The sequence below is a fragment of the Mesoplodon densirostris genome, chromosome 17 (assembly GCF_025265405.1).
Source record: "Mesoplodon densirostris isolate mMesDen1 chromosome 17, mMesDen1 primary haplotype, whole genome shotgun sequence".
NCBI classification, from domain to species: domain Eukaryota; kingdom Metazoa; phylum Chordata; class Mammalia; order Artiodactyla; family Ziphiidae; genus Mesoplodon; species Mesoplodon densirostris.
Window position 1 is genome coordinate 12131233 of NC_082677.1, and position 8679 is coordinate 12139911.

At 41.9% G+C, this 8679-nt stretch overlaps 1 protein-coding gene across 2 annotated transcripts in view; it reads right to left on the reverse strand.

Annotated features, from left to right (window-relative positions):
- Positions 1-1200, reverse strand: part of SPART (spartin) — a 39739-nt gene extending 38539 nt beyond the window's left edge. Inside the window, exon 1 of one of the 2 annotated variants that reach the window (XM_060080196.1) lies at positions 1092-1200. The gene's annotated coding sequence lies outside the window, so the exon portion shown is untranslated. Of the gene's footprint in view, positions 1-737; positions 888-1091 lie in introns of those variants that run through there. The other variant, XM_060080194.1, reaches the window with a different exon arrangement.
- Between the last annotated feature and the right edge of the window lie 7479 nt (positions 1201-8679).

Here is an 8679-nt window from a genome sequence, read left to right on the forward strand (position 1 = left end):
AATTTCACAGGCAACAACAATCTTGAAGGCAAATCTGTTCAATTACAATACACTAAAGCAAATCTCGAGCCTTCTCAAGAGACAGAGTAAAGCAATTCATTACAATAAGAGAGTGCAGAACTGGGCCAGCCCTACAGAAACGCAATAATGCCGTGTCACGAAACTGCGCATTCCAAGAGAAACTTCTTCTAGACACAGAAATGAAGTCGGAGGGACCTGCTGCAGTGCTCAATCCCTAATAAACTCGAACAATCGTATTCGAAGCAGTAAAATCGCGAGCTATCCGTTCCTAATGTTGACCTTTTTGGAAAGAAAGACTATCGAACTTTCACGAAGCTGTAAGCGCTGGGTGAGGGTGAATAATCAATTCTCAGAGCCAACGTAAACAGCGGGGGTGGGGAAGCAAAAACTGATCAATAGAGATGCGGCGGGAGGACTGCGACCGAAGCGAGAAAGGCGGCGCTCTGCGACAAACAGTAAATAGAGGAGGGGGAGTAGGGAGCGCGAAGGTTCCGTAAACCTATGCGATGCGGGTTAACTAAGAACAACTTCTCAGACTATTCTCTCCCAAAATTGCTCCCTTCCAGGAAAGTTTCATCTCCGAAACTTGGATTGGGGGCCGCGGCCTCCTCGGCCCTTCCCGCCCGGCCAGCCCGCGGGCTCGGGGCGCTCGCACAAACCCGCCCGCCTTGGGGGCCCGCGCAGGGGCGACTCCCTCCAGCCGGCCGCAGCCCCACCTGTGCCTTCCAGACCTCGGGCGCTTCGGCACCGGCCGAAGAGCTCCCCGCCCGGCGGCCGCAGCCCAGCGCCCGCTCCCTCAGACGCGGCGCAGCCGCCGCCGAGCGCTCAGCCGGGACCAGCCCGCGGTTCTCTGCGCCCCGCACGCTCGCGCCCGCACGCCGGAACTGACAAAGCCTCCGGAGCCGCGCGCCACGTCACGTGGCCGCGCCGCCCGGCCCGCCAGCCCGGCTCCCGCGTGACCCTAGCGCGAGCGCGCAGCCCGCGCAACTCGGCTTTCACGGGAGGCCCAATCGGGCTTTTGCCCGGGGGACTCGTCCCCGCCTGCCCAGCATAAATTTGTCCACTCTGACCTTCTAAATGGTCTCTGGGGAGACGTCAGTCCACTTCAAACCCGTGAGTCGCCGTAAAACTCTAGGGCGAGAAAAGGATGGAGGGCGGAAGGCCCAGAGACGACCACGCTGAGCTGGCTCAGCGCGGACCCCCAACCCTGGCCTCCCGGCCACGTCGACGGCCCCGCGCTTGCGCAGTCTCTTGTTCTGCGCGGACCCCAGGTGGCTGGAGGGAGTGGGCGAGAGCGGTGGGCCGTGAGCGCTCTGACGCCTAGGGGGAGCCTTGTACGCCAGAAGTCTGTAGCAGCACGGCAAAAAAGAATGTTAAATTCCTGATTCCTAAGGTTAAATAGCAAGTGTGCCGATACCATTTATGATTATGGAAAGCTAACAGGGGAAAATCAGACTAAACATACTCTACTTTTCGTCAGAAGTTCTTTAAAGTTAGTAAGATAGCATAGCTGTGTGGACAGGGAATGCTACCTGCTTTTCCGGTGCTACAAGGATCAAGCCAAAGAAGCAAAAGCCCCTGCCCGCGCCCATGAGCCCTAAGGGGAGTTTAGGATGGAGAAAAATCAAAGCGGTCTATGCTTTGGATACTGGCCCTAGATAGTAAAGATGCATATCTACGGAATAATGAGCCCAGACTCTTGCATCTTCCCATAGAGAGAAAAGCACTAAGATCATGAACTTTAGACCTCTGTTCTTTGTGATTAGCGGTAATCTTTTGATGTTCTACCAATTTTTTAAAGCAAAAACAAAACAAAACAAAACAAAACAAAACCCAAAACCAAAACCAGAAAACCCCACAGAACTACTCCTACATATCCTGGTTCCTTCCTCATCTCTTCAGAGCAGTTCCTCAGAGTTATCTGAGAGGCTGTGTCCTAGGCCACTGTCCTTAGTAAGAGCCCTGAACAAAACTTAATCTGGAAACTTTTAGGTTGTATGTTTTTCTTCAGTCAACAGATGTCAGATTTTACACTCTTGAATAGACCTGCTTTAAAAAACTGTATACATATATATACATACATATATATGATGTGCCCTGAGCTCTTAAGACTAAGTGACTTGTTTAAGGATGGCAGAGACTTAATTCCAGATGAATTGTTACTCCCCTCAATCAAAATTAATTAATGATGGGGAATATTGGATGACTGCTGTGGGGGAGGCTTTTAAATTTAAAATCTGGTAGTTCCACTTGGTAGTTCTCTGGAATCCCAGAAAGATAACAGCCAACCATTCCAAAGAGAGAAACCTCTTAGGGGTGTATACATTAACACAGTGGTTTTAGATGATTTTGCTCTTATACACCTTAAAAAGAATGCTGAAAAACTGTGACTGTACCTTCTCCCTCATTGTTAGATTGAGCATCAAAACTTCTCATCTCACTTAGAGAGTTGCAAGGGATGCAAATTGTTTTATTGTAAATTGACATTCTAAAATGAAACAGTTACATAACTTTGAATTGTAGCCAGTGGAACCTAAATACCAGATAATTTTATATCCATCATCAGTTTTTAAAACTATATTAACAAGCTTTTCTTTAATAGGAGGAAATTTTACATCATTCCTTTTCTTCTTAAACTCATATCTCCATATCACTTGATGATATTTTATCCCAATATTAATTTATTCTGGTTAGATATGACCCCCCAAAATATAATCAGTAAAAGAAAAAAATGGTAAAATGTACATCATCAGAATTAAAACCATTTGCTCTTCAAAAGACACCATCAAGAAATTGAAAATACAACCTATAGACTATGAGAATATATTTTCAAATCATCATATTTTACATGTATTTCAAACATACAAAGAACCCTTATAACCTAATAATTAACAAGATAAGGAATATAATTTTAAATGGGCAAAAGATTTGAATAGGCAATTCTCCGAAGACATATAAATGTCCAGAAAGCACATGAAAAGATTCTCAGTGTCATTAGTCTTTAGGGAAATGGAAATCAAAAACACAGTGAGAGGGCCTCCCTGGTGGCGCAAGTGGTTAAGAGTCCGCCTGCCGATGCAGGGGATACAGGTTCGTGCCCCGGTCTGGGAGGATCCCATATGCCGCGGAGCGGCTGGGCCCGTGAGCCATGGCCGCTGGGCCTGCGCATCCGGAGCCTGTGCTCCGCAACGGGAGAGGCCACAACAGTGAGAGGCCCACATACCGCAAAAAGAAAAAAAAAAAAAAAAAAAAAAAACACAGTGAGATGTCATTACTTACCCACTAGAATGTTTGTAATAAACAAGATAGATACTAACTGGTGTTGTACAAAGATGTGGAGAAATTCAAACCCTCATGCATTACTGGTAGCAATGTAAAATGATGCAGTCACTTTTTGATAAACAGTTTGTTTATTGAAAAGTTATACATAGACTTACTATATGACCTAGCAACTCCTCTCATAGGTGGAATTGTGTAGACATATGTTTTCATTTTACTTGGTTCAAAACATCAAGTGATGATGCTGTTATAAAACTCTTTTCACTCCTATTTATTTAGTTTGTTTAGGTGGATAGAGTTTCTCAGTTTTCACATCTATAAATATTAAAATTGAAATAGAATGGATGTGAATTCTGTCTTGTTCTGGAAATAGAGTACATATAATACAAACAATAATACAAATACTTGTATACACAAAGTGCACAAGTGTACTTGATAGAAATGTTCATAGCAACATCATTTAAAACAGCCAAAAAGTGAAAACAATCCAAATATCAATCAACCAATGAAAGGATCTTTGAAAATGTGGTATATCTATACAATGGAATATTGCTCTATCCCCAAAATGAATGAAATAGTGATATATACCACAACATGGATGAACCTCAAAAACACTATGCTCGGTGAAAGAAGCCAGACAAAGACATATATTTCTGTTTCAATTATTATTTTTTTTTGAAAGAGACAGAAAGTAGATTATTGGTTGCCTAGGGCTGGGGTTAGTAATGGAATCGACTGTAAATGGGCACAAGGTGTTCTTTTTAGGGTGATGAAAATGTTCTAAAATTAGATTGTGATAATGGTTGTACAGATCTGTAAGTATAATAAAATTCATTGAATTGCACACTTAAAATGAGTGAATTTTATGATATATAAATTATATTTTAAACAGTTTAAAAAATATCTCCTGCATTGACTATGATAATTATTTATATTATATGTATTCTACATTTGGATAAATATTTATTGAAGAGTATATATTTGTTGGAAATATATCTTGATGAGGTGAAAGCGACTCTTTTTTTCAATTAATTCATCTATTTGCAGATGATTATCATTTATTTCTAGAATGGGATAGAATTCAGCATCAATTCTATTCTACTTTTAATATTTAAAAATGTAAAGCCTGAGGAACTCCGTCCACATTAAAAAAAACAGAATTAACAGAAGGAATTTTATAACTGCATTGTCACTCAATTCTTCGACCTACTTCCAAATCATATGCCCTGAATCACTTTACAATATATCATTCAAATTTGTTTTTTAATCCAATAGATCCTTCTGCCATTTTTTTAAATTAAAGAATTGGAAATCACTTGACTGCAAAAATATCTGTCACCAAGTGGGTATAGTTATTCACTTCCTCAGTTTCTGGGAAGAACACCAAAAAGACTTTACTAAGATTGACCATCTGGTACCACTGAGGCCCCAGCGTCCTTAGTGGTGCCACACTCAAGGTAGTGACTGCATCCCACTAGTGGTGGCTGGGCACAAGAAGGGAGCCTCCACCTCTCTGCCACACACCCAGAACTTAGGTTCAGCAATAGGTCGCTGGAGGCAGGAGGAGATATGCCGGTGCCCTGCCCCCTCCCAGACAGACAGCCCTCCCACTGCTAGCTGTGGCACAAGGGAGCCCTTGTGCTCTGTGCTGTACCAGTCTGGAGAGGAGTTTCTGCCTCGATGAGCTGGGAGGGTAGGGGGAGGGAATAGCTCTTGATAATACCACAGACTGTCACTGTTCTTACGGAGTTTTACATCTTTTGAGGAGTGGTCTGCAGAGCGCTGTTATGCCAGAATTGGAACTCTCAATAAGCTGTTTTAATTGTCTTACTGAAAATGCACAAAAATCTAAAATCATGTTGAAGTTTACATCTCTGTGTTTTATCCTATATAACTTGATTAATTTGGCACCCCCTGGAAAACATTACCCCTGTATTTTAAATGATCACCATAATGTGTGTTACTTGGTTAATTTTCAGGCTCCTTTACTTGCGTAGGCTCCTTCCAAGGCAGCCCTTGAAATGTGCTCACTTATATGTTTTAGTAAAACTCACAGAAAGAAAAAAGATTTTATCAACAATCAGTTAAGACCGCTGACTCTTTACACTTGAATTCCCTTCCTGTCCTTGGTGTTGACATGGCTGTAGCACTTCTGGGATGTGGGTAAAGAGAAGTTGAGTTGGTTGTACATATAATTATGAGATATGTTTATAGTCAATTCTGTGTATGATTATGTTATTGCTAGCCATCCTGTTGTAGTACTGACTTCCAGGAAAATTCCTGCTCTGCTGGCTTACCTGTTGCCCTAACATAAAGATGCCAGCTCAGGGTCATACTGCTCTGTGAATGTATCCTACAGCACACTGCATCAAAAGACTGGTGGAGGAGAAACAACGTTTGAAATACATGGGGCCAGAAGCTAATCTATTTAAAATTATTCCAGTCATCAGACCTGTAAAAGTATAAGCAAATAATTCCATTCTCATCAATGACTAGTCAGAAACCTATATTAGTGGTTCTTATAAACTTGGCAATTGTAAAAATTTATGACAGTATCAATATTGAATTGTGAAGATGAAATAAACTTTACTATATTTTTAAAACTTATCCTAATAAACCATGCTAGAGGAAAAGAACGAATTCTCTATTTTTTTAATGGAACGTATTACAAAATATTTTCATATGAAGAAGTAATGAGTATAGAGCCAAGAAAAGAAAAAAAGAATCACGGGATATGTTAAGTACTTAATAAAAGATTTATGTTATTTTTCTGGATTTTGTGATGTCTGGACTATTTGTCAGCTTTTTCAAATTTGTAATTTTGGTGTAAAATTTGTAACTTTGGTGATTTATTTTTCATATTCTTAATAAATATTCACTTTTGTTCCTAATTTTGTTTTTTCTTACAGAAGTCCACCCAAATTATAAAAACAGCAAGCACCGGGCCTCCCTGGTGGTGCAGTGGTTGAGAGTCCGCCTGTCGATGCAGGGGATACGGGTTCGTGCCCCGGTCTGGGAGGATCCCATATGCCGCGGAGCGGCTGGGCCCGTGAGCCATGGCCGCTGGGCCTGCGCGTCCGGAGCCTGTGCTCCGCAACGGGAGAGGCCACAACAGTGAGAGGCCCGCATACCGCAAAAAGAAAAAAAAAAAAAAAAAAAAAACCAGCAAGCACCACATAACTGGATCTTCCCCTGCTCCTAAGGCTGAAGAGGTACTTGAGATTAGCAGAAAATAATTGTTTTTATTTTATTATATCTTGCTGAGATAAAAATAAAAAAGGTCAGAGAGTCATAACAGACTGATGAGAATCAGAGCTTTTATCTAGTATTAAACTTTACTATTATAATAATTTAAAAGAATACAAGTGACTATGAGACACAAGCTAATAATGGAGATTTCTGAAACCACCAACCCAGTCCCCCGGGTTTTCCCACATCACCTAGGAACACACCCTGGGGCCCAGATCTACCCTTTGAGATCACCAAGTAAGGTATGCCAGGTATCACATAAAGGGAACTATTTCCATTATGAACTATCTCCAGTTTATACTTAGATAATTATATGGCTGACACTGACATTGCCCAGTGGGCCATTCCATGGACAGCCATAAATTCCAGGTTTACTTACTTTAAACCATCTGCACATACCATCTCATAGACAGGACTTTCCACTGCCTTTGCACCACTGTATACCTTGGCCCAATTAGCATGTTTGCATGATTTGATTTGGTCATTTTCACCTGGGCATCCAAAGTTAGCAACAATTGGTTGTAGACCCGCTGCTAATACATAACTTCCAATTGATTTTCCCTGTCTCTTGTTCTCACCAGATTCTTCTCAAAAGTCATGCATTCTCGGGGGATTTCCCTGGTGGTACAGTGGTTAAGACTCCATGCTCCTGATGCAGGGGGCCTGGGTTGGATTCCTGGTCAGGGAACTAGATCCCACATGCATGCTGCAGCCGAGAGTTCTCATGCCGCAACTAAGAGTCTGCATGCCACAACTAAGGAGTCCACCTGTCACAACTAAGACCCAGCACAACCAAAATAAATAAATAAGTGTAAAAAAAAAAGTCATTCATTCTCTAACAATAGTGAAGAATTGGAAGAGGCAGGTGAGGTCTTTAAGTGAAACTACCATTTTTTTCACACACTCTACACTATATCTGATTTAATAACATCCCCCCCCGCCCCCACCAAATACTCCTCTTTTTCTAAGGCCTTTACCTGAAATATGGATGTCTAAGACAGGGAAAGATGGAAAGCCCTAAGGTTGGTTTAGAATGGTTTAAAGGCGATTTCTCCTCAAATAGTATTTTGACTTGTCCTTTTATTTGGCATTCTTGAGATTTTTACACCCTGGGCAATGCGCCGGAATAAGATTTGGGGAGGTGAGAGATGTGCGTTTTTTCTTTTTTTTTTTTCTTTTTGCGGTATGCGGGCCTCTCACTGTTGTGGCCTCTCCCGTTGTGGAGCACAGGCTCCGGATGCGCAGGCCCAGCGGCCATGGCTCACGGGCCCAGCCGCTCCGCGGCATATGGGATCCTCCCAGATCGGGGCACGAACCCGTATCCCCTGCATCGGCAGGCGGACTCTCAACCACTGCGCCACCAGGGAGGCCCGATGTGCGTTTTTTAATGCAAAGTGGGAGGAGTTTGTTTTGTTTTGTTGAGAAGTTCTAATATGAAAGTAGGAAAAGAGATATTAGCAAATAACACATAAGAAATTAAAATCTGGAAATTGATTATCTGGAGACTCCTTTATCCTTGTAAAGTCTTTGTGTGCCTCGAGTGGTGTGCCTGCCCCACTTTAAAGATGTTAATACATATCACATACTTGTAGCTGAGTGCCTAGGACCACTAGTGCTGGAATCCGAGTGCCTGGGCTGGAAGCAACCTTCATCTCACAGTTGCTATTACTTAATCACTCTGAGCCTGTTTTCTCATCTGTAATATGGAGGTTTGATAATAGGACCTACCTCAGAGGGTAGTTATCTAAAGTAACTGAAATAACTTATTTATAGTTGGTGCTCAATAAATAGTAATAATGACATTTGATATTCTTCTCTTACTAAAATTCTTTAATGATTAGCCAAGAGTGGCTTTGTCCTAAGCAAATCTGAATAATTTTTTAAAGTGTAATTTTATCTTCATTAAGAGTGAAGTTATTTTCTTTCAATCAAGAATTTACTTCAGAGGGAAGGAAGGAAGGAAGGAAGGAAGGAAGGAAGGAAGACCTGGAGGGAAAGAGAGGCAGGGAAGGAAAAGAGGGAGAATAGGGATCGGGGAAGGTAGTGTTGGAAAGGGGGAAAGTTAAATAGAATTTGAGGAAAATCACTTAGGTATAAATTCTAACAAAAAAAAAAAAGGAAATGTGAATA